This window comes from Falco biarmicus, chromosome 2, assembly GCF_023638135.1.
Source record: "Falco biarmicus isolate bFalBia1 chromosome 2, bFalBia1.pri, whole genome shotgun sequence".
NCBI lineage: Eukaryota > Metazoa > Chordata > Aves > Falconiformes > Falconidae > Falco > Falco biarmicus.
Genome location: NC_079289.1, coordinates 109310561 through 109331032, shown reverse-complemented (window position 1 = coordinate 109331032; position 20472 = coordinate 109310561). Strand labels below are relative to the sequence as shown.

General features: G+C 38.3%; 1 long non-coding RNA gene across 1 annotated transcript; it reads left to right on the top strand.

Annotated features, from left to right (window-relative positions):
* The first annotated feature begins 4678 nt into the window (after positions 1-4678).
* LOC130145022 (uncharacterized) lies at positions 4679-19543 on the top strand. The gene is made up of 3 exons (XR_008820348.1): positions 4679-4839; positions 18750-18799; positions 18979-19543. It is a non-coding gene; the product is annotated as an uncharacterized LOC130145022 (long non-coding RNA).
* Positions 19544-20472: the final 929 nt, after the last annotated feature.

Here is a 20472-nt window from a genome sequence, read left to right as displayed (position 1 = left end):
AACTCATTCAGTCATAACGCTTTGGTTAGATTTCATCTGGTATTGAATGACCTGCATTTGGGCACAGACTCCTGCTTCAACTGTCTCTGGCAGAGAAACTGGATTTATAACTTTGTTCTGAACAAGGCTTTTTCAACCTTCTTCAGCTAAATTGTAACTTGCTAGGAAAACTGTATGGAGGTATGAATAATCAATAACATTCAACCTGAAAAGGTGACATCCTTATTCTGGAAATTCCTGGATTAGGTGTGTTTAGGAGATTTTGTTGGCCACAGAATTTTATCCTTCTAAAACTGAAAGGCTACTTTCTAAACATCAGAGGCTGAAGCAAGGATCAGTCTTATCTCCAATAACAATCTGTAGAGATTGGGGAAGTTGCCATGGTTGATGCCACTTTTTCCTTGTTTGCAAAGTTAGTTCTTCACTTCCAGAGGATTAGCCCAATATCTATGCAACACCTCCTGCAATGTGAGCTTCATTTTGAAGGATTAGGGAGGATTTCACTTGTGCCCAGAGATTTTGCTTTGTTTCTCTGCAGAGTCGTGATTTTCAAGCTTGGAAAGAAGTGGAAATGCTGCTTGACAGAAGGAAGCTTGAATCCCATGCTAACACTTATGCGGAGTCCACTCCTTTTATGAAAGGCTGCAGTTCATGTGTACTGAAAGCTTTGTTTTGTATTACTCTACAGATGCATACGGTAGGTTATTCTGTTTATTATAATTGCAGTCTCCAATTTAATGGTAGGCATAGTGAGAGTATAGTTTATCTCTTCTTGTAACTTACCACAGGGTGTATATATGTGTATATTTCTGGTGGAGTGTATTACTGCTGTGTGGACAGTGATCCACAAGAAATGAGAGGCGTTAACTGTGATAATGAGGCTGTTGTCCTGTAACCCATTCAGTACAGTGTGATCTGCTCGTTCTAATGGACGCCTTTTTATTCATGATTACTTTAGAACAAGTCTCTCATTCAAGGGGGGAAAAAAAAAAAAAAGAAGGCAAAAACTGTAACAGAAATTACTCTAGTGGTGGTAACACATTGAAACATTTGCCATGGGCATTGGTTGGAGTAGTTGTCATATATTTGTGTCATGATATAATAGCATACTGTAGGCTATTCTTGCATGCGTTCTAATTCCGAGCTCGTTTGTCACTTGTCTGTATAAATTCAGCATCTTCCTCATCTGGGGGAGTTTATATATCTCCTTGCAGCTGACTGTAAACAAATTGGAAGTGCTGCTTGGCAGGTGACAGATAGATCCAGTTGGTTAGGTAAGGCTGTTGCAGTCTCAGTGCAATATGAAAAATTTACACATTTTAGAAATTCCAGCCGGCTGCTTTCTAGTGTCAAATTTGGGATATGACAGCAGATGTCCGATTTAAAAAGGAGAAGAGTGAGATTCTGGGGGGGGATTGAACTAGTTTGTTTTATTCTTCGGAACAAAAAGTCCAGACACTTAGCTGGCTTGCTGCTGTAATTGGTTGCTTTATGTGCACTGCGCGAAATGGGCCCATATGCAGGGACTGTGTTGCTACACTCCGTGAAGGCAGAGTTTGGGTTCTGGTTTCCAGCATATGACAGCCTCTGAGCCTTGCATGGCAGTCACGGAAAGGCTTCCATCGTGTACGACTGGATCGAGGTGCTTGAATCCTCCCCATCTTCAGAGTGACTGTGCGCACACTGCCGTAGAGCTCACTGCAGCCCCGGGGCCTCAGCATATCTCTGCCTTGGATGATGGAAAACTTTAATAACATGTAGGAAATTAATTTGGACCTTCTCCTAGCACAGGTCTTTGAAGTCAGTGGGAAGCACTGAGGATTTTTGGCATGCCAGCTCTTTATTTCTCTGTATACAGCTACTATACCTATCGATTTCAGTTGATGTGAGTCACTGTCATTTCCATAAGCACCTCTTTAAATATGTAAAAGCCACATGCATTTGTTCCTTCTTGGTGAGCAGCCTCTCACCTCTCAGTTGTGGTGAAAGGTGCTACACCAAAGGAATGAATTGGTAGCGTAGCTCTTTGTGCCTTGCTAAGATAAGACACTAGCCGTGTGGCTCCAGTCCTGGGCACAGAGAAAGCAGGGGAGAGCTGGGAGGTTTGGAAGGGTTGATTTTTTTGTTTTGTTGGTTTGGGTTTATTAGGCCATTTTAAAAATTATTTCTTGTTTCCTCTGCTCACTTAGAGCTGAGACCTTGTGGGTTCTGTACATAATTGTGCTAGCTTTTATTCAGGAGAAATCATATGGATTTATGTCTCTAAAATCTTAGGGAACGTTCCTCAGGTCATCAAGGGCAGCCACAGCCTGCCTTGTGTTATCTAATGACATTCATAGATTTACTGAATTCCCTTTTCATTAGTCTCCTTGTTCTGCCTATATCTACCACTAGAAATCTGCTTAAAAATTTCACTCCTCCGGAAATCTCCTCATTTTCTGTGCAAGCTTATTCCTGGCCATGTTGTCCTCCTCTTTGTTCCCATACCAAAGACTATATTGTCTTTTAGTGTAAATAGCTTTTCTTTTGAATGTTTACCCCTCTTTTCCCATAACACACACATACTCTCTTGCAAAATACATATATCTACTGACATGAACAGTAATTTCTTTCTCTAAACTGAACAAAGGAAGCCCTTTGATTCCTCATATTAACCTAGATAACCTTCTTTCTTTCTATTCCAGTTTGAAGCTGCCTTCCTTGACTGTACATGATTGGAACTACACAAAGTATCCCTATAGTATTCTACATAAATTGTTGTCAAGATCTTATACCATAGAGTTAATCTTCCATCTCCCTATGGAAATATTTGGTTTGCATTTTTGTGCAATCATATTAGCTTCTTTAAAATAAAAAATGCACAGATGTTTCACGTTCATCCTGCTTATATGTTACCTTAATTCATCTATTTTATGCAGCTAATATACCCGTATTTTCTTCTCAGTCATATAGAAATGCTGAATGTGCATAGTAAATTATAAAACAAGGTGGATAGAATAATAGAAAAATATGTAATCCAGCACATAGCATATAGAGGTGGAGACTCTAGCGCCTTGCCTCAGACACTTTTTTCCCCCCAAAGAAAAACTATGTAGAAAAGGTCACTTCCAGCTGCTTTTTGAAAATGCAAATTGTAACTCAGGCTAACAGGTTAACCATTTTGAATACTACTGTATAATTGACAGGAACCAACCCAATTCTTACTTCATTAGTTGAAAAAAGAGTTAATAACTGCATTGTATGTAACTTTGAAATACGCAGGTCAAAACAAAGGGCATTTTCATCAGTGATCACTGCATCAGCATCTCAGTGCAAACATTCAGGAATATTTGTATTATAGGGTGAAAATATATTAGATGTTTAATTATAATAAATGATATTACTGTATCAGAATCCATTCATTCTTTCTAATAACATCCATTCAGTCCAATAATGTGTGTAATCGTCAGTTTTATAGGACTAACTTACATCTTGAATTTACTTTCCATTTTAACCTTTTCCAAATATTATCCATAAACTTAAAAGTGTACAGCTCATTGGCTCAGTAGTCACACCAATTAATACACCTCTGTAATATTTTTTCCCCTTTGCCTGTATTAAATCAGTTAAATTACATTTTTATTATGATTTTGAATTATCATAAATATGGTTTGAACAGATCCACTATAACCTTCCATATTTGCATATTATTCTAACAATGCATTCTTGGCATGAAAATAATACATTGTCAAAAACCCTGTAATGTCCTCAACCCCTTGTTTGCATGTTCTGTTTCTAGGTTTGATACCTGTGCAAATCAGCATTGTATAATATGCTGACCTTTTTTTTTTTTTTTTTTTTTTTTTGTGAGAAAGTATATATCTGTGTGCATATATCTAGATAAATAAGGGTAGCTACCCAAAGGACTGGCTATGGATACATTATTTATTATGAGTTACTGATGATCTTATAGCTCATGAGTGACAGAGCAAAACAGAATGACGAGGTGGTATGAAAGCTCATCAATAACTTGATGCAATAAATAATGTATTTGTCGCCTGCCAATTGAATATATTTCTTATGCGTTAGTATTTTTTCCACGTGTTCAATAATTATTTTGGAATGAGATAGGGAATTGCATCATCTAGATTCACAGAAGTATTTTAAAAATCTCATTTTATTCTGTGGCACACCTTTGTTTTTGTTATAAATTATACAGAGCAATACTAGAAAGGAGCAACTAGTCTTGATGAATAATTTATTTGAATTTAACCTCCTTTTCTACTATTGGAATATTCAAACAATAGGCCACAACTTACTCTGATTCATATGTTACTAAAATTTTGTTTGACAGATGTCTTTTTGAGTTTTTATTTTATATCCACAGAGATTATTTGAAAATGGAGCTCTGTACTCTAATCCTGCTGAAATAAACGGGACACGCTTTATCTGATCCTTGCTTAGCTACAACTGGCCTCATGAATCCCACGGTACTTTGTGTCCTGGCTGCATGAAATCACAAGCCATTCTTATGTGAACATTTTATGTACAGATGTAAAGGTCGGTTTCTGCCAATTCTCATGCATGTAACTTTGAAGTTGCTTTCAAAGCATATATTGGTCAACTGTGAAAAGCTACTGCAGATATGGAATGAAATAACTTCCTCTAAAATGTCAAACATTTTTCCCTTGCAGGTTTTTAACTAAGTTCACCATCAAGGCTTCATGTTTTACATCATTTTCTCTACTCTGTACACTGTGATGTGCCTCTTCCTGATCTTCACCTGCCCGCTCCTGAGATGATGAACTTCCAGCAGCTGCTTCTTTCACTATGGAATGAAGGTGAAACTAAATGTTATAGGTAAGTCACAAAAAAATGTAGGTGCTACGGTACTCCATCTGCTCTTATTCCTCTTGTGTTTTCTATAAAGAATAAGATGATTAAATTAACATATGTGAGTGAAAGTAAAGTCCACAAATCCCTATTGGACAGAAATTTATAGGCCCAGATGCTTTCCACCTAATTCCAGACATATAAATGAGGATCTTACGTGAGGCGCAAGAGGTGAGCCTCACTCTTAAACTATTTATTTGATGATAGCCACCAGTTTGGCTCCCTTTTCAATTGGCACTGAGGGAGACTGGAACCACACAAGAACAATTCAGATCACAAATGCTCTGGACTGTTCCCCAGATCATCCTGCACACTCTCATTGCTGATCACAGTGGTAGACCAGGAGGCTCAAACCAGGTTTTATATAACTGAAATGTAGAGGACACCAGTGAAATAGGCACTTCTAGACAATCATAAATTATATCCTAAAGCAGCGCGATGCTATGGTGGTTAGCTCAAGGGGAAATTTCTATATTGCAGATATCTGAATTTAGGTTAAATGAATCCTGGCTTCTGTTAGGTGCCTAAATCCAGTGAGGGAATCTACATCACAGACTTTTTTAATGCAGTGGAGTAAGTGAGTTTGGATAGTATCAATGACTTAATTGTGCCCAGAGAAGCAAAATCCCTGTTGCCTCACTGGGAGCAGCTCTGCTACACACCTCTCCTGCTTATTAAGGTTTTCATTATGCCTTTCAGGTTAGATATATTCTTGGCCTAAAGTCCAGGGCAAATTTCTCATTTGATTTTTACTCAAAACCTTAGAACAAGGCTTTGAAGGGAAATGAAGTGGTCCCAAGCTGACCCCCTGGTCTGGGGCATATCCTCTTGGTACATGACAGTTCCCAGGCTGTCTTGATAAGCCATTACTGCACTGAGGCAACTGTTCACAATTCATATGAAGTAATACAAACGATCTCATAAAAATGAACTTGGGCATATGCCCCTTTTTCATAGGTTCCCACAAATGGTTTGAGAAGATATATGTTTTGGGGAATGTTGGTGAAAGGCAGCCTAATAATGTCATTTTCTTTTCTGACAGAACAGTGTTCGTGGAATCTCAGAGGCAGACTCCCAGCTAGCATAATTTGCCATCTCTCCCTTGGATTGCCACTGTTTTATTGCAGCTCAAGAATCTGGCCTGTGACTCTTGTTCCACTCCAAGTTTTGCAATTCCTATGTGCCCCATATATCCTGATTTTATTAAAACTGAGAAGGAGGGGTGGGTTTCCTTTGTGCCACTCCAAAAATACAAAACAACTTAATTGGCCAGAGCAGGCAGGTTTACAGCTGCTTTATGTTGACAAAAAGGCACAATGGAGGCAGAAGGTACTGCTGAAACGAGGTCTGCATCTGGTAGTGGCAAGATGTATAAAGGAGTGTATGGATCATAAATACATTTAGATTTGACAATAAGTCTTTTCATGGCCCATTCCTAGAGCTTCTATTTCCTTCTTCCTGGAGATTCTATTTCAATGCTCTTATTCACTGGAAGAAAGAAAATATTTATTTGGGGAAAAGTTCTGTTCTGAATTGACATTAGGGCTCTGCTCTCCCCTGTGTGATGAAAACTATTCCCCCTCCATCGCCAAAAGCTCTGGCCAGTCAGAGAGTCTGCAGTAAAAGCCTGGTCAGTGTATTTTTGAGTTGTAGTAACATGATGGTCAATCCCTACAGTAGTCTGATGCAGCTGGAAGATGCTGCTTTAAGAGCCTAAAGCACTTGCAGACACTCGGAGCTCCTACCAGAAGCCCTGCTGTTTTAAGGACCTTTTCCTTGGAGGAAGCCCTTTCAATTAGAAAGTTGCTCCAGTTCTCAAACATTACACTTCAGAATACTGAAAATAAGTATTCTGAGAATACGAAGTGCATATGCCACTTTGATATTTTCTTTATTCTTACCACCGTTGAAACCCAAACAATAAAAAATGATTGCAGCAAATATAACTAGTAGTTGCATTATGGGAAGAAATTTCTGATCAGTCATAATTTATTTTTCATGGCACTATTTTTTCTGATATTCCCCCACACACACACTCCCCACGCCTAACTCTCAAAAGAAAAAGGGTGAGAGAGGGAGGATGGGAGGCGGTTCACAAGCAAATGAACCTCTGAATCTTAAAAAGGCAGCAGTAGCTGAGATTACAAATCACTTTAGTCCCCAAACAACAAGGAGGATGCATCTGCCATCAGCAGCAGTGGGGTTAATAAAAATATGTTCTTCTGTATCTAGCTTGTTTTATAGATCTCTGTGCTTTTTCAGAATTTCTGTAATGAGCATGTTGTGCCTGTCAGGGGTTGGTTTCCTCAGTGAAACCTTCACAGTCACTTTCATCCCCAAAGTCTCAAACTTCTTGTCAAAATCTATAATTACCTCCCAGAGTCAAATCTGCCATTACTCATCTCAGAAAGACTTTTGCTAAGCCTTATCACTAAGAGTGCTGAAAATGAATAGGGACCTCCTGTCTCTGTGCCACCTCTCTGGACTGTGTTGTCCTGTTCTGGGAAAATTGAGAATTAACTAAAATAAGCTTAACTGAAATAACAAGGCTTTCAAACGATAATAATGCATAACGTAAAGGTAATCCAGATGTCTTTCTTCCTCTTTCACTCCTTCCTTTTCTTTCATCAAAGGTAGAGAAGCACCTTCCATCCTTTGCAACAATACAGCTATAACAATCATAGGGGGCATAATGTGTGAAATATTTCTGCCAGTATCTATATTTTGCAGGAAAAAAACCCAGTCAAAATGCTAAAAAAAGGATATTTTTTTTTCCTGTTCAGTTATAAAAAAGCCAATGTAAAAGCTGTTATCAATGTTAAATATTCCAGGAAGCGGAAAGGAATTTATTTAGGAAAAATAATTTAAAAAAATGCATCTTTAATCAGAGGTGATTCTTCTTTTTCTTTTATTTTTCATCCCTGTTCTTTTGATCTCCATATTTTACTTTTTTCACTGAGGGAAACAAAAATTTGTGGGAGAAAAAAAAAAGGGGGGGGAAATAATGATTGTTTAAAATAAAGTTCAGAAAGCCTTCAGAAAACTACAAGAAAAACTCCTATTTTTTAAAATCCTTTTTCAGAAAAAATGCTTGTATTTAAAAACAGTAATATATAATTGTTCCAAAATATCAGGTAGCCTGAATATTAATATCAAAATGAACACACAATTGTTTTAATGAACATAAAACCAGAGGAACACCTCCTTCTCTGCATCCTTAACCCCAGTGTATACAATGAATTGAAATCACTAAGAAACTGAGTGTTTCAAGGACAATAACATTTTGGTATTATAAGCATTCATCTACTTAATGTGGATAATTTGCCAGTGTAGGTAAAAGAACAATGTGGACAACTAATGCAGTTTTCAGGGCATCTGCAGACTGAGTGCTCCATGGTCACGTCTTCACTATGATCATCGTGTGAACAAAGGCCAATGCTAAAACAAAGGCGTCCTGATGACTCTCCCTTACCACCTAGCATTTTTCTCAGCACCTGGCAAGTTATTTGGTTTAACTAGGATAGATTAAAGGCAAAGTTCAGTCTTTCATTATTTTTTGTCATTTTGGGGGGGGGGTGGTGTTGGTTTTTGTTGGTTGGTTGGTTTGTTTGTTTGTTTGTTTGTTTGTTTTTCCCAGTCTGCTTTTTTTTCCCCCTTCTTTTTTTTTTTGTGGAAGAAGGGAGAAGTGATTTAAACTCCATGGAAGATGTTTGTATTTAAAATATAAAATATTTATCAGGGTTTTTTGAGTATATTGGAGATTACTATTAGAATTCTGGTTGGTAAAAACAAAATAAAGTGAAAATGTGTGATGGAGGAGCAGTGGTAGAACATGGATGATCAGGCTGTGGAACAGAAAAGAAAAGGCTGCCCATCCATCTACCCTCTGGTGCTCTTCTCCAGGCACTGCTGTGCACCTGTGTGCCACTGAGAGAACAGCTGAGGTCAATGTAAAGACACCAAATTGGTTTTGGTGGATCATTGTGAAGAAGTTTGGGTTCAAAGAAGCAAGTGGACACATTTCTGTGTCTGCTGTGTTTGTAACAGTGCTGAGCTAGCATCTTCGTAGTTGAGGGCAGCTCTAAGTCTTAGTTGTGCCCTGTGTAACTGGACACTGGGATCAGGAGAATGTGCTTTGGGCAAGAGCTGGCTCCTCAAGGGCCACAACGTTAAACCTTCCCCTAGGTTTTCTGTACTCCAACATAAGTCATTACAGAGGAATGCAGTGGTAACCCTGCCTGGGATTTCCCGGGTCGGGTGTTCTCAAGGCTGAAATTCTCCCAGTGTATTTCTAAGCTGTTCTTTTCCCATAGAACATGTGGGAATTTTAAAGCTTTCAAAGTTAAGGTGATACCACCAGTCTGGGACATCTGGATCCTAATGTGAATGATCTGATAGTTCCCTGAAATTCAGAACTCACTTGAAGCTTTATTTCCAAATCTGTCGCTAATGCTTGATTCTTAGAAGACACCAGCTAGAAAAATGATATAAAAAACTTCACTGTCCAAGTGCCTAAAGTTTTTGTAGCCATTTGCAGGTGACTTGGAGGCAGGAGATGCATGCAGCAAAGGAAGGAAATAAGGGGATTATGTCATGAATTGAGATGGATGCAATAACTGACTTGCGTTTAGATAACCATTTAGGTTAGAAGCGTAAGGCTAATTGGAAAATGATTATTCAGCACAGGCCAAATGCTAGTGAAGGTAATGAGAAGCTTGATTAGTGAGTTGAGAGGAATTAGAAGGATGAACCTGGTGCAGTTTGTTGTGATTCCTGAAATGAGTATCACATGGGAAACATGCAACTGGAAATATTTTAAAAATTCACGTGGAGGATTGTACCTGTAAAAATGAAAAGGAGTATAAAATTTTATGTTTGGCTGATGGTAGGCGAAGTAAAAAAAAAAAGAAAAAGCTTTAGTTTGGGGAAAAATCATGGATATGCTCAGGGATCACAGGATACATAATTCCAAACATTTTTTATTAACATCTAAAATGTACCTTATTCTGTGTTGAATCCTGCACAAAGACCCTTGATTTTGTGCAGGCTTTTCATCCTACCTATCCAGGTAACTTCCCTGCAATTCCAGCTGTCTTTGCACTCTTCCACTGCCTGAGACAGCTCTCAGTTAATGCCTTACTTCAGTGACTGGGATATTTTTCTCACCTCTGGTATCCCTCTCTCCATACCTCAGCTCCCTCACTGGTGCATTGCACCCTGAGAGCTGCACCCCCATTTTACAATCACTCTGGGATCTCAAATGTAATCAAACTGTTTTCTGATCTCTGTTTCTCTGTCTGCCTGATCTATCAAGACTCGTTTTCCACTTGAAAAGGTAAACAGATATCCATCTCTAGCAACAGCATTTTTACTGACAGCAAGGGAGAATCATGAGCCTGTGACTACAAACCCTGTAACTTGACTGAGGAAGTTAGGCAGGCTTTAGCATGACTATCACATTAAATTCTGAAGCACTTATTCATATTCTTTTCTGTTGTGCATGTGCGTCTTGCCAATATTTTTCTGTGCACTTATATTATGCTTTTGGATTTTGTATACTTTTTATATATTTATAATTTGACAAGTAGGACACGTTTTTAAATAATTTTACAAAGAAATACCTTATAATATGAAGAATACAGAATCTTCCAAAGGGTTAAGTAAATTAAAGCAGAAGGTAAGTGAACTGGTTAGGCAGAACGTTGATTTGTGAAAAGAAATATTATGGCTGACACAGAAATCTGTATAGAAATTAGAGCCATAAAATGGTAAGTTGATTCTAGGATGCTACAGAGAGAGTTTACATCTCTAGGGTAGTTAAAATAAAATAACACAGAATCAGCAAATGTTTTTATACATTGGAGAATCCTATAACAAGGCAGGATATTTGATCCTGGCAGAGTTTTAATTACTCAGATGTTGATTTGGATGGCACTCAATATAAAAATGAAGAGGAGGAACACATTTTGAGAGGTATTTCAGGATTGCTTTCTTCCACAGCTTATTGAAGCATTCAGATGGTTAGAGGGTATTTTGGACCAAGTCCTAGAAAATATACCAAGTATGATTAATAGTACTGAAGCAAAGAAACACCCAGGACATTACAATATCATTAGTTCAAAATATTCTTGGGGGCTTGTGGAAGCAAAGTAAACATTCTGGACCACAGGAAAGCTGACTTTGAGAAAATATGAAATGCCCTAACAGGTTTTGGTTATTATTTTATCGGTCTAGATTTTATTATGCAGAGGGAATCTCATGGAGACTCTAGGAAGTGTTTTAGAAACAGTTGGTGATGCAATTAAAATCCATCCTGGTTCAGTCTAGAGGGAAAAAAGGCAACAGATGCAAGTTTGTTTAAGTGGCAATGTAAAAATAATTATAAACAGAAGGCTTCTTTAAAAATATATACAAAAAGTAGTGAGGGTGGATTGGGAAATCTCAAAAAATAAGCATAAGCAAGTCAAGAACATAATTAGCAGTACTGAATGTCGAATTGTAAAGGGTACTTCATCTAACAAAGGATTCTGCTGCTGTATTTACAGTAAACGAAGAACAAAATGGGAATGTGATCTACTTAAAAGGTAGATTGGGGAACCAAAAAAGTTTAATAAAATAACAGATTTTGCGAAGAGATGAGGGATGGCAAGCTGCTCAGGGCAAGTATTATACTTCCTAATTAAACCAATTATCAACACTTAATGTTACATTTAACGTGTTCAGAGCTCTGCACTAGCTGGTAACAGATGCAGGGGAATAAGCTTTGCTCCATTTTACAGACAAGGAAGCAGAGGCAGAGATGAGCTAGGGTTGGTGCACAGCGAATTGGTAGCAGTGGTGAAATTAAGTGTCTTTTTGATTGACATTTCCCTGCCTCGCTGTTCCCATTCTTGTTGAATTGCCAAAATCTGATTATAGACAGGGGGAGATAGCAAAATAGCTCAGCAAAGCAAGAGAACAGGAAGGAAATTAATTCCCCAGTTTTACAAACCTTTCCACACCGGCAGATAGCTTTCACAGCCCCAGTGAAGCCAGCCATGGTGCAGGTTTCCACCTAACGGGAATAGCAGTTGTACACTATCTACTACACGGAATAAATGGAATGGCAGGAGGACATCTAGGGTTTCTGTAGGAACCAGGAACTTGTGAAATAGTTTGGGTGGGCTATCTGAGGCGGCAAGGACCTGGTTACACTCACTCGGTGAGAGACCACATGCACGATCGTGTCATACAGAACCCAACCTGTATGCCTAGGCTGCAAGCAGGCTTCCTTCTGTTCTCCTTCCCTTCTGTCCTTCCTTCCTTCCTTCCTTCCTTCCTTCCCTGCTTCTACCACTGGCTTACTTGTATAGTCCAAGAGAAACAAATTGAACCTCGGCTTGTAAAACACACCTCACATTTAAAATTATAAATGTGTCCAGCATTTTCAAAAAGACCACACAATTACTCGAAGTTGAAAACAAGTTTATGTTCTTAAATGATTCAGTGCCATGTTCCTCATGACATAGACCTGATCATAAAGGAAAATTTCTAGTATCTTGAGAAAAAAGAAATACTAGAATGCAAATAATTAATAGCTATGTGAGTTCAAGAAACTGAAGATAGAAACAGATGAAATCTTTGGGAATTTACTTTCCAGGTTCCTTGATGAGAGCACTACAAACTTGCAAACATAATGTCGTTAGTCTGAGATAGGTCTGTGTCATCAGTTATAGAAAAATATTTGCGAAAATGAGTAGGGTCATTGATGGAGCATGCCGTGGTACTTAATTTCTTTAGAGACAAGTAACATAAATTTATGAGAGTTGGGTATTTCTTAATTCAATTGTCATTTCCCCCCAGTTTTTATTATGTGGTATTGTCTGCATTCAATACAAAAAGAACTGACAGAATTTTATTTTTTAATGTATACCATTTTCACCCTTGACAGTGATTAATTTCATGAAGGAGTTATCTTGGTGATGGTGGCAAAGATACCCATATCCTCTTCCTCTGAAGACTGAGCCTGTTCCTACAGTTTCATTGAGGTGATGCTTCTCAGTGTATGGTTTGGGCTTGCCCCTTCCTCTGCTCTGGCTGCAGCAGGGACAGGGGGAGCTGCCCCTCCTGTGGGGCTCTGCATGGCCACAGCTTGGCTCCTCGCATTAGATGCTGATGCAACACATCGCTTCTGGTTTTGACATATTACACATCACTTTTGAGAGCGGGACTGAAGCTTTCAGGTCAATTATTTTTCATCCAAGGTAGTGCGACTTTCTTGTGCGATGATTTCATGGCTTTCAAATTGCTCAAATAGTTTCCAGAAAATATCAGGCAAAAGGTTGCTACTGAAGGACTGCAGTTCTAGATTAAGACCAGCCAAGTGGAAGTGTCCAAACAAGTATGTCAAAATAATTCAGATTTTGAGACAAATTTTGCTTGTAATCAGCTTTATGATGTATTTCCTTTTTTCAGTTCTTTTCTTTCCTCCCCTTCTGTAAATTTCCTAAAAGTGTGATGATGTGGTTTACAGTGGACTTGGGGAAGGGGATTTCTCTGTGCATCAAACAGCAGAGCAGTGCTGAGGTTTTAGAAGACTTTTGCCTTCTCACAGGGTTGTAAAGTACTGAGTGTATGGGCGTTCAACAGGTGCAGAGTCTTCTTGGTCGAGAACTGATACCCCCGTCATAGTAATGTCGGAGATCGGTGACTGGTGCAGGATTACTTTTTCAGTTAGAAGTCAGATTCATCTCTAAATATTGACTACAGTGACTAGAAAATGAGACTTACAGACTATTACCATCTTATTTGTTATTCATATAAATATATTACCTTTTATTCAGTGCAACAGATATTGTATTCCCTTTCATTTGAATTGTGGCTCTTTTGCATGCAACAATTGCGCCTGAGGAAGGAACATGTTTCAGGAAAACACAAACAAAATATTGAGGTAATTCTGGAAATACAGGATGATGAGTCAGCCAGTGATGTCACTTGCAGGAGTGATTCATTCGTGTTGGAGCCTGGCTTTGCCACTGGCAACTACAATGAGCAGTAGCTTACCCGTGGAGCTTGTCGTTCTGCTTGCTTTGCTAGTTCCATGTCCTGAGCTTTCTCCAGGTGCTTGCACACACGCTCCTACTTGCTACAGTATGTGGCTCACTAAGGATACAAAAATCCTTTAATGATGATAAATAGCTGCCCTACAGAGGCTTCATGACCCAGTTAGACACTGTACCTCACCCTGTCAAATTACATCGAGTATCAGTCGAGTCTCTTACTAAAATCCTTAAGTAGTTGTGTTTTAGTCATGAGTATGAATTATTGACTGACACACACTAAACTAAAAGGATTTTTGAACCTGGTGAAAAAGCAAGTGGAGAATATGTCTGAGATATGTGAAAATGCTTATAATAATCAGTTGTAGTCCATGTAGTGTCTCTAGCTTGAACCCCACCTAGTAGCATCTTCAGGTTTTGTTAGTATGGGCTACCTCTTCTTCCATGTGACTAATTCATAACACTTGTCATTCTAGCATAGTTTACTACTGGTAGCAGATCTGTAAACAAAGCAAATTTTAGGGAATGGTTTGCAATAGGATCAGAAACTGTTACTGGTTGAAACACATAAAAATGTCATCTGACTTACTTAGGACACCAAAAATTACTATTTTTTTATTAGCATTCAAGAAGTTTGTAACATTTTTGTCTTCAGCAATCTTCATAATGGTGAATATGGCCTTTATATCCCCTCTTCCCCTCAGTTTCTGAAGCTGCCATAAGTAGACTAAAGTACACGCTTGCAAGTGTAAAAGGAAATGCATGACAAATAATAATAGCTATAGGAAATTTAAGACACAAGTGACAAAAAAGGGCGTTATTGTTTAACAGTCCTTGAATCCCTGACTGCATGTAGTGGAGCTGGAAAAGACAAGCAAGCTATAGAGGCATCTCCATGGGGAAACGGATTGAAATGCTATTGTTTGCCACACAAGCTACTGGCCAGACTTCAGCTCATTCACCATGTTCAGTTTCAGTGACCTTTTCAAACAAAGAGTAGTGCCCTGCTGAAGGTACAGAGCACAACGTCAAAGATAATTCAAAGTGATGGGAAGAAGATGTTCTTTATGGTGTATAATAAATAACAGGACTATTCCTGGGTGGCTATTTTCTGGATAGCTATATTTATGATTCAGTAGAAGTCCCTGACATATATGTTTGTGGGGCGTTTTTTAGGAGGAAACAATTTTGTAACTAAATGGAAATTAGTCTTACTGGAAAAGACTGAAGGAAAAATATAAATGAAACTTCCTTTTTTTATTCTTATTAGATGAAGCATCTCATAGCTGACCATTGCTAAACTTCAAAAAGAGATGTGTAGGTTTTTAACTCCTGAGCCAGGAAAGTTGCTAAACACATTATTTAACCTGAAGCGTGTGAGTTGCATTTTGAGTTCATTAAGATTACCTGAAGTTGTGGATTTAAAGTGTATGGCTGGATTGGCACCAAAGCTCTGTGAGGAAGGATTTGTAACTTTCTGTTCTTGATATTGCTGTAATGCAAACAGTAAGTAGTTGTAATTATTGTGCTGTTTTACAATCTTTATTAAAATAAAACTTTATGTAGCTTGTTGGGTCCTTTGGTTAAAAAGCATCTTTTTGGTAATTTGGATTATATAGCTTTGTCTTGTTCCTTCAACATTCTCCAACAATGTTCATAAAACATTTCCTTGCAGTTTCTTTTCTTTTGGTCCTGAGAAGCATCTTGCACATAGCAATTAGTGGGACAAGTAAAGGAGGAGACACCTAGCAGTAAAAGTTAACAATGGCAAAAATAAACTGATACATTAAAAAAACCCAAACTGGTAGCTGCTACCTCAAAAGTTAGCATTTGATAGGACTGGGGGTTTTCCCCTCTGTAAATGGCATTCCTTCCCATAACATACCTCATGTATGCAAAGCTGCATGTTGGCATGAGGCATCTAACTAAAAGTTGCTGTCTGATACTAAAAATGAAAAATGAAACAAAAAAATTTCTCTTAAGTAAAAGACTCTCTGATTTCTGTCTCAGATTTCTAACACAGAAGAGGATGCTCATGTAACATATGACATATTAAGAGTATTTCACATGTCCAGGACTGATTAGACATACTGCTCCATACAATTGATCTGACTCAGACAGACTAACCTGGAAGAAGTGAGCTCCAGGATCCCATAATCATATTTATTGCTCATATGCGTGCAGTCTGCATCAATTCTGAATTGCATCTCAGAGTCAGTTCACACATGTATGATGACTACTTGCCTAGGATTTTGTATGTGCTACCCTCTTGCAATGAAATTAATAAAAACTTGACTAGCCAAAGGGGTATATTGAATGGTAAAATCTGCATATTAACTCATAGTGTTTTCATAGTAAACCCATTAAAACTATGTCCTGCAATTACCAGCAGTTCAGTGCTTATTTTGTTTCCCTGGGGAATGGTATAGTGTAAAAAGCAGCAATATATTTGACAATAACTAATTGTTGTTAATTAATAAAACAATTGGCAATTAAATCAAACATGGTAACAATTTTACATGGCTGATCATTTGTATGCAAGCGTACTGCAAACGGGCATTCCATCTTATGCACCCCCATGGGTGAGATAGTGGATTATGGCAGCAGACATTTTCTGGAAAGGGAAATTCTATTTGATTGGGTGAGAATTTGGAGTATGCACTTATCTAAATATGACACAAAGGAAGGTTCTCCAAGTAGCTTGCAAATGGAAGGGAAGCAAACTTTTGTCAGGATTGTGAACCTGTTAAAAATATTGAGGTGAGAACAATGAGATAAAATTGTGAGCTGCTGACAGCCTTAAAAATTGCCTTAATTGAGAATGAGACTGTGAGACACATCTAAGTGTTGCTAAGACCTTGAAAGGACTGGCACTCAATCTTCTAATTCCGTGTTACGGAGTGAACCTGCAGTGTCTGTGACCTTGCAAAATCAGTTTGAGCCCAGCTGACTTTTAAAGCTTTAAATCAAGATCCTGCCAGAATGAGATGATTCTTGTAAGAATGATAACCCACAGATAAGGCAAAATGAAATCTAGTTGGCTCTTGAAATGACTTGGACCAACTCTGGCAATGGAAATGTCAATCACAGAGCCTTCTGCCAAGGTTAAATCTCAACTTCCCTGTGATCCAGCAGTCTGGACACCTTGGCAATTGTTTCCAACACAAATAACCATAAAAAAGCAAGAAATTTGTGTTAATAGCTGGTGTGAGGTGACTTGATATAGACTTTTTAGCTTTACTTGGAAAGTAAGTGTTAGAAAAAGAGAAGAAAGCGATTGCTTTGAACAGCAACTGGTCTCCACACATATGGACCCAAAATACTTCTCTGCTTGCTCATATATTTGAAATGTAGAACTAAGTCAGAGGGCTGTATCTCCTAGCTAAAACTGGGGAACTGACCAATGCTTTAAAGTGAATCTGTGCATTTAGGGTTCCAGGTAAATTGTGGTTTTAAATCCTTACCATAAATTCCAAACATCATATTTTGTTTCATATTTCCTCATTGCTCTTAAATTAGACATAGCAATTTTTAAAAATGTGGAAACATTACAAGTTCTCTGCTGATTTACAAGGTGCATATATTAATAGACTACCATTGCTGTTCACCCCAGGTCCATACAGTATCCTAGTTTTTCTAGAACAATGACATCTGTCACTTGTTTCTAAGTGTAGAGGCGATTATATGTTTTCTTCCTTCTGTTCCTGGCCGTACCTGGAATGCTATACCTAGAAAGACCTTTCTCTTAAATAAAATGAAAATACAGTGAGGAAAAGGTTTCTGGCTGGGCTTCAGACTTCATTTCATTTAAATGTGGCATTTTCTTTCACTAAAAGTAAAAGCAGAGAGGAACCTAGGACTCATTTTGATACCATGGCACCTAGTTTCAAATCACTTATTTACCTTTATAAAGTAAGAAGGATAGGTAATAGAAGTAAGCAATATGTTTTTTGGGAACTTTCAAATCCTATTCCAGAGGTGGATTTGGTATTAGTTATGTTTTCACACTTAGTGGGGAATAAAGGAAATTATAAGGAAAATCATCAACATAGGTGCTCTAGGTTTATGTTATCTTCTCTTGCAGCTCTTTGCAGAACTGGCTACATGTACCACAATATCCTGTCATTCCTAAGCTTGGAGAGGTTCGCTAGCTCCTAACAAGGGTTTTTGCTTTTACCAGCCAGGCTCTTCTCAGCACTACAGATCCAGGTTCCCCACCATACCCCACTATTCTGTCTCTCCCCTGCCACTTCTACCACTTCCCTACCACACTACTTTTAAACTTTACAATACTCACAAAAATGGAGCGCTTAAATTATTTGAGCCTTTCGTGGGTAACAACTGGCCAGTGTGGCTCTTTGTTGTTCCCTCCCATGCCTCAGCCAGGCATGTCACAGATGCAACACCTTCCTAGAAATACGTTTCTCTCCCAGTTCCTTCCTCCCCTGTAATTTCATGCCGATGCCCTGTAGAGTATATTTCCCAGGGAACGCTTTTAAACCTTTTGCTGCTCTGCTTCCACTGCTTTGCTAAATCTGTTCTAAGCAGATCAGATGTGATAGATAACTGAAGTTATAGAAGGAACTCTGCTGGAGTTTTCTGAGAGGCAGAATGTAGTGCAGATCTGTACGAAAATAGAAAATCTGCAAGGCAGTTTTGCTGGGTTCGAAATCATTTTATCTGCAATGTCTTTTTAAGTATCTGTACAAAGAATTCTGTTGGGCCATTTGATCTGGGATGAGAAGTAATAGAGATGGTATGGATCAGTAAATTTATTCTCTTTAGGAATGCTTGATTGAGAACTCTCCACAAAACACTTTTTATGTTTTGGTTTTCCAGGTACCTATACACTGTTGTATTTGATGTTTCCGTGTCATTCACAGCAGAAGGTGAGTTTGTCATTTCTGTTTCAGGATTTGGAATGTGTGCTATGTCTTCTAGAATAAAGAACCACTGGAAAAGATTATTGATATGTCTCAAAACTACAGATTTCAGTTTTGAGAATAATTCCATCACTGTCATGGAATCAGTGAAATCTACTTTAGAAAGTTGATTCTTTTTTTCGTAGCATTTGTGCAAGTCCTTGTCCCAATTGAGATATATTTGAAAAAGCTGACAGATGCATAAAAATGAAAAGAAAAAACAGATTCAAGACTACATCACAGATAGAGAAAAGCACCTGATTTGCTCAAAAGGTATGTGAACCTTAGAAAAAAAAGAGTAAGCTAAGTTTAATGAAAATAAACCAATGTATCCAACAGCTTTCTCATCCTTGGAAGAGCTGTATACTTATATCTGTGCTACTAAACTGAGTGTGAACGGGAGGGTTTCTGGACATGGAGACCAATTTCCAGAGCATGATCCAAGTCTGTGTTTGTAAAATGCCTTATCCCTAACACCAAGGTTGGCTGCATGCAAGTTGCCTACGAATAACAGCTCTGGAAGGACCTAGTTCCTCAACTGTACCTGAGAATTGCTTGGAAAAGAATAAGAGGAGCATTGACAAAAGGTGAGCTGGCTTTTCCAACAGTATAACACTATTACACACCATATTCCATTTCCAAGCAGTGCTATGTTTTGAGATATATACGTACATATATGTCCCCTCTGGTTGCCGGGAAAGCTACTGCTTTTTTTTCACCTGCCACTAAACCACCAGAACTTCTCTCTTTACAGGGGAGAGTATCCTTTTCATTAAAACAGGACCTTTAGCTTTTGAGAAAAGTAATTTTCTGTACCTAATTTAAAAATAAGTAAGCTGACCATAAAATGTGGATACATTAACACCTTGCCAGAATTCCTCATCGAAATTATATAAGGTTGGAATGAATCTGCCACGGGTTTTATGGAGAAAAAGCAAGTTTCAAAGTGGTATTTTCAGTGTTTGCTTCCTTATCTGTTATCAGATATTGTATGCAGTATATGTGCAGATTTATACTGGTTATTTTATGTCTTGCTTTAGATGCTGGCACTGAGTTAGATCAGGATGGCCAACTTGCAACTCTTGAGTTGCATGCAGCTTATGAATTGCTCAAGTGCAACTTCTTCAGTTGCTGTGCTTCAGTTAACTCCTCTCAGCGATCACCCCTTTAGTCTCTGCAGTGTGTGCAGGGGTGTTAAATGGCCCTCAGTCATATGATGTAAGAAGTTCACACGGCTAGAAGGGTTGTCAATCTCTGATTGGATCATAAGATGTCTTGGCAAGGAGCACAGGTACAAAAAGACTTTCCATCTTTCCTCTGCACAACAATATGAGACACTGGCACGATAGCTGGCATTGCACATCATCCCTGCCCCTCCCTTCAGGGAATAAAACATTGAGAACTGGATAGGAGCTGCAACGAGCACGCATGATCTCCAAAGCAATGCTTAACTTTGTTCTAAGTACAAGTGCTCTACAATTTCATATGGGCTGGATTTTCTGGTTCAAAAGATATACTTTTAAAACCAGAGAATTAAATTATTAATATTACATTTTGATTGACCATTTTGTGACCCTTCTGGATTAGTTCTGATCTACTTAGTGAAAATATGGTTGCAACAGTTATTGAAATGTATCATT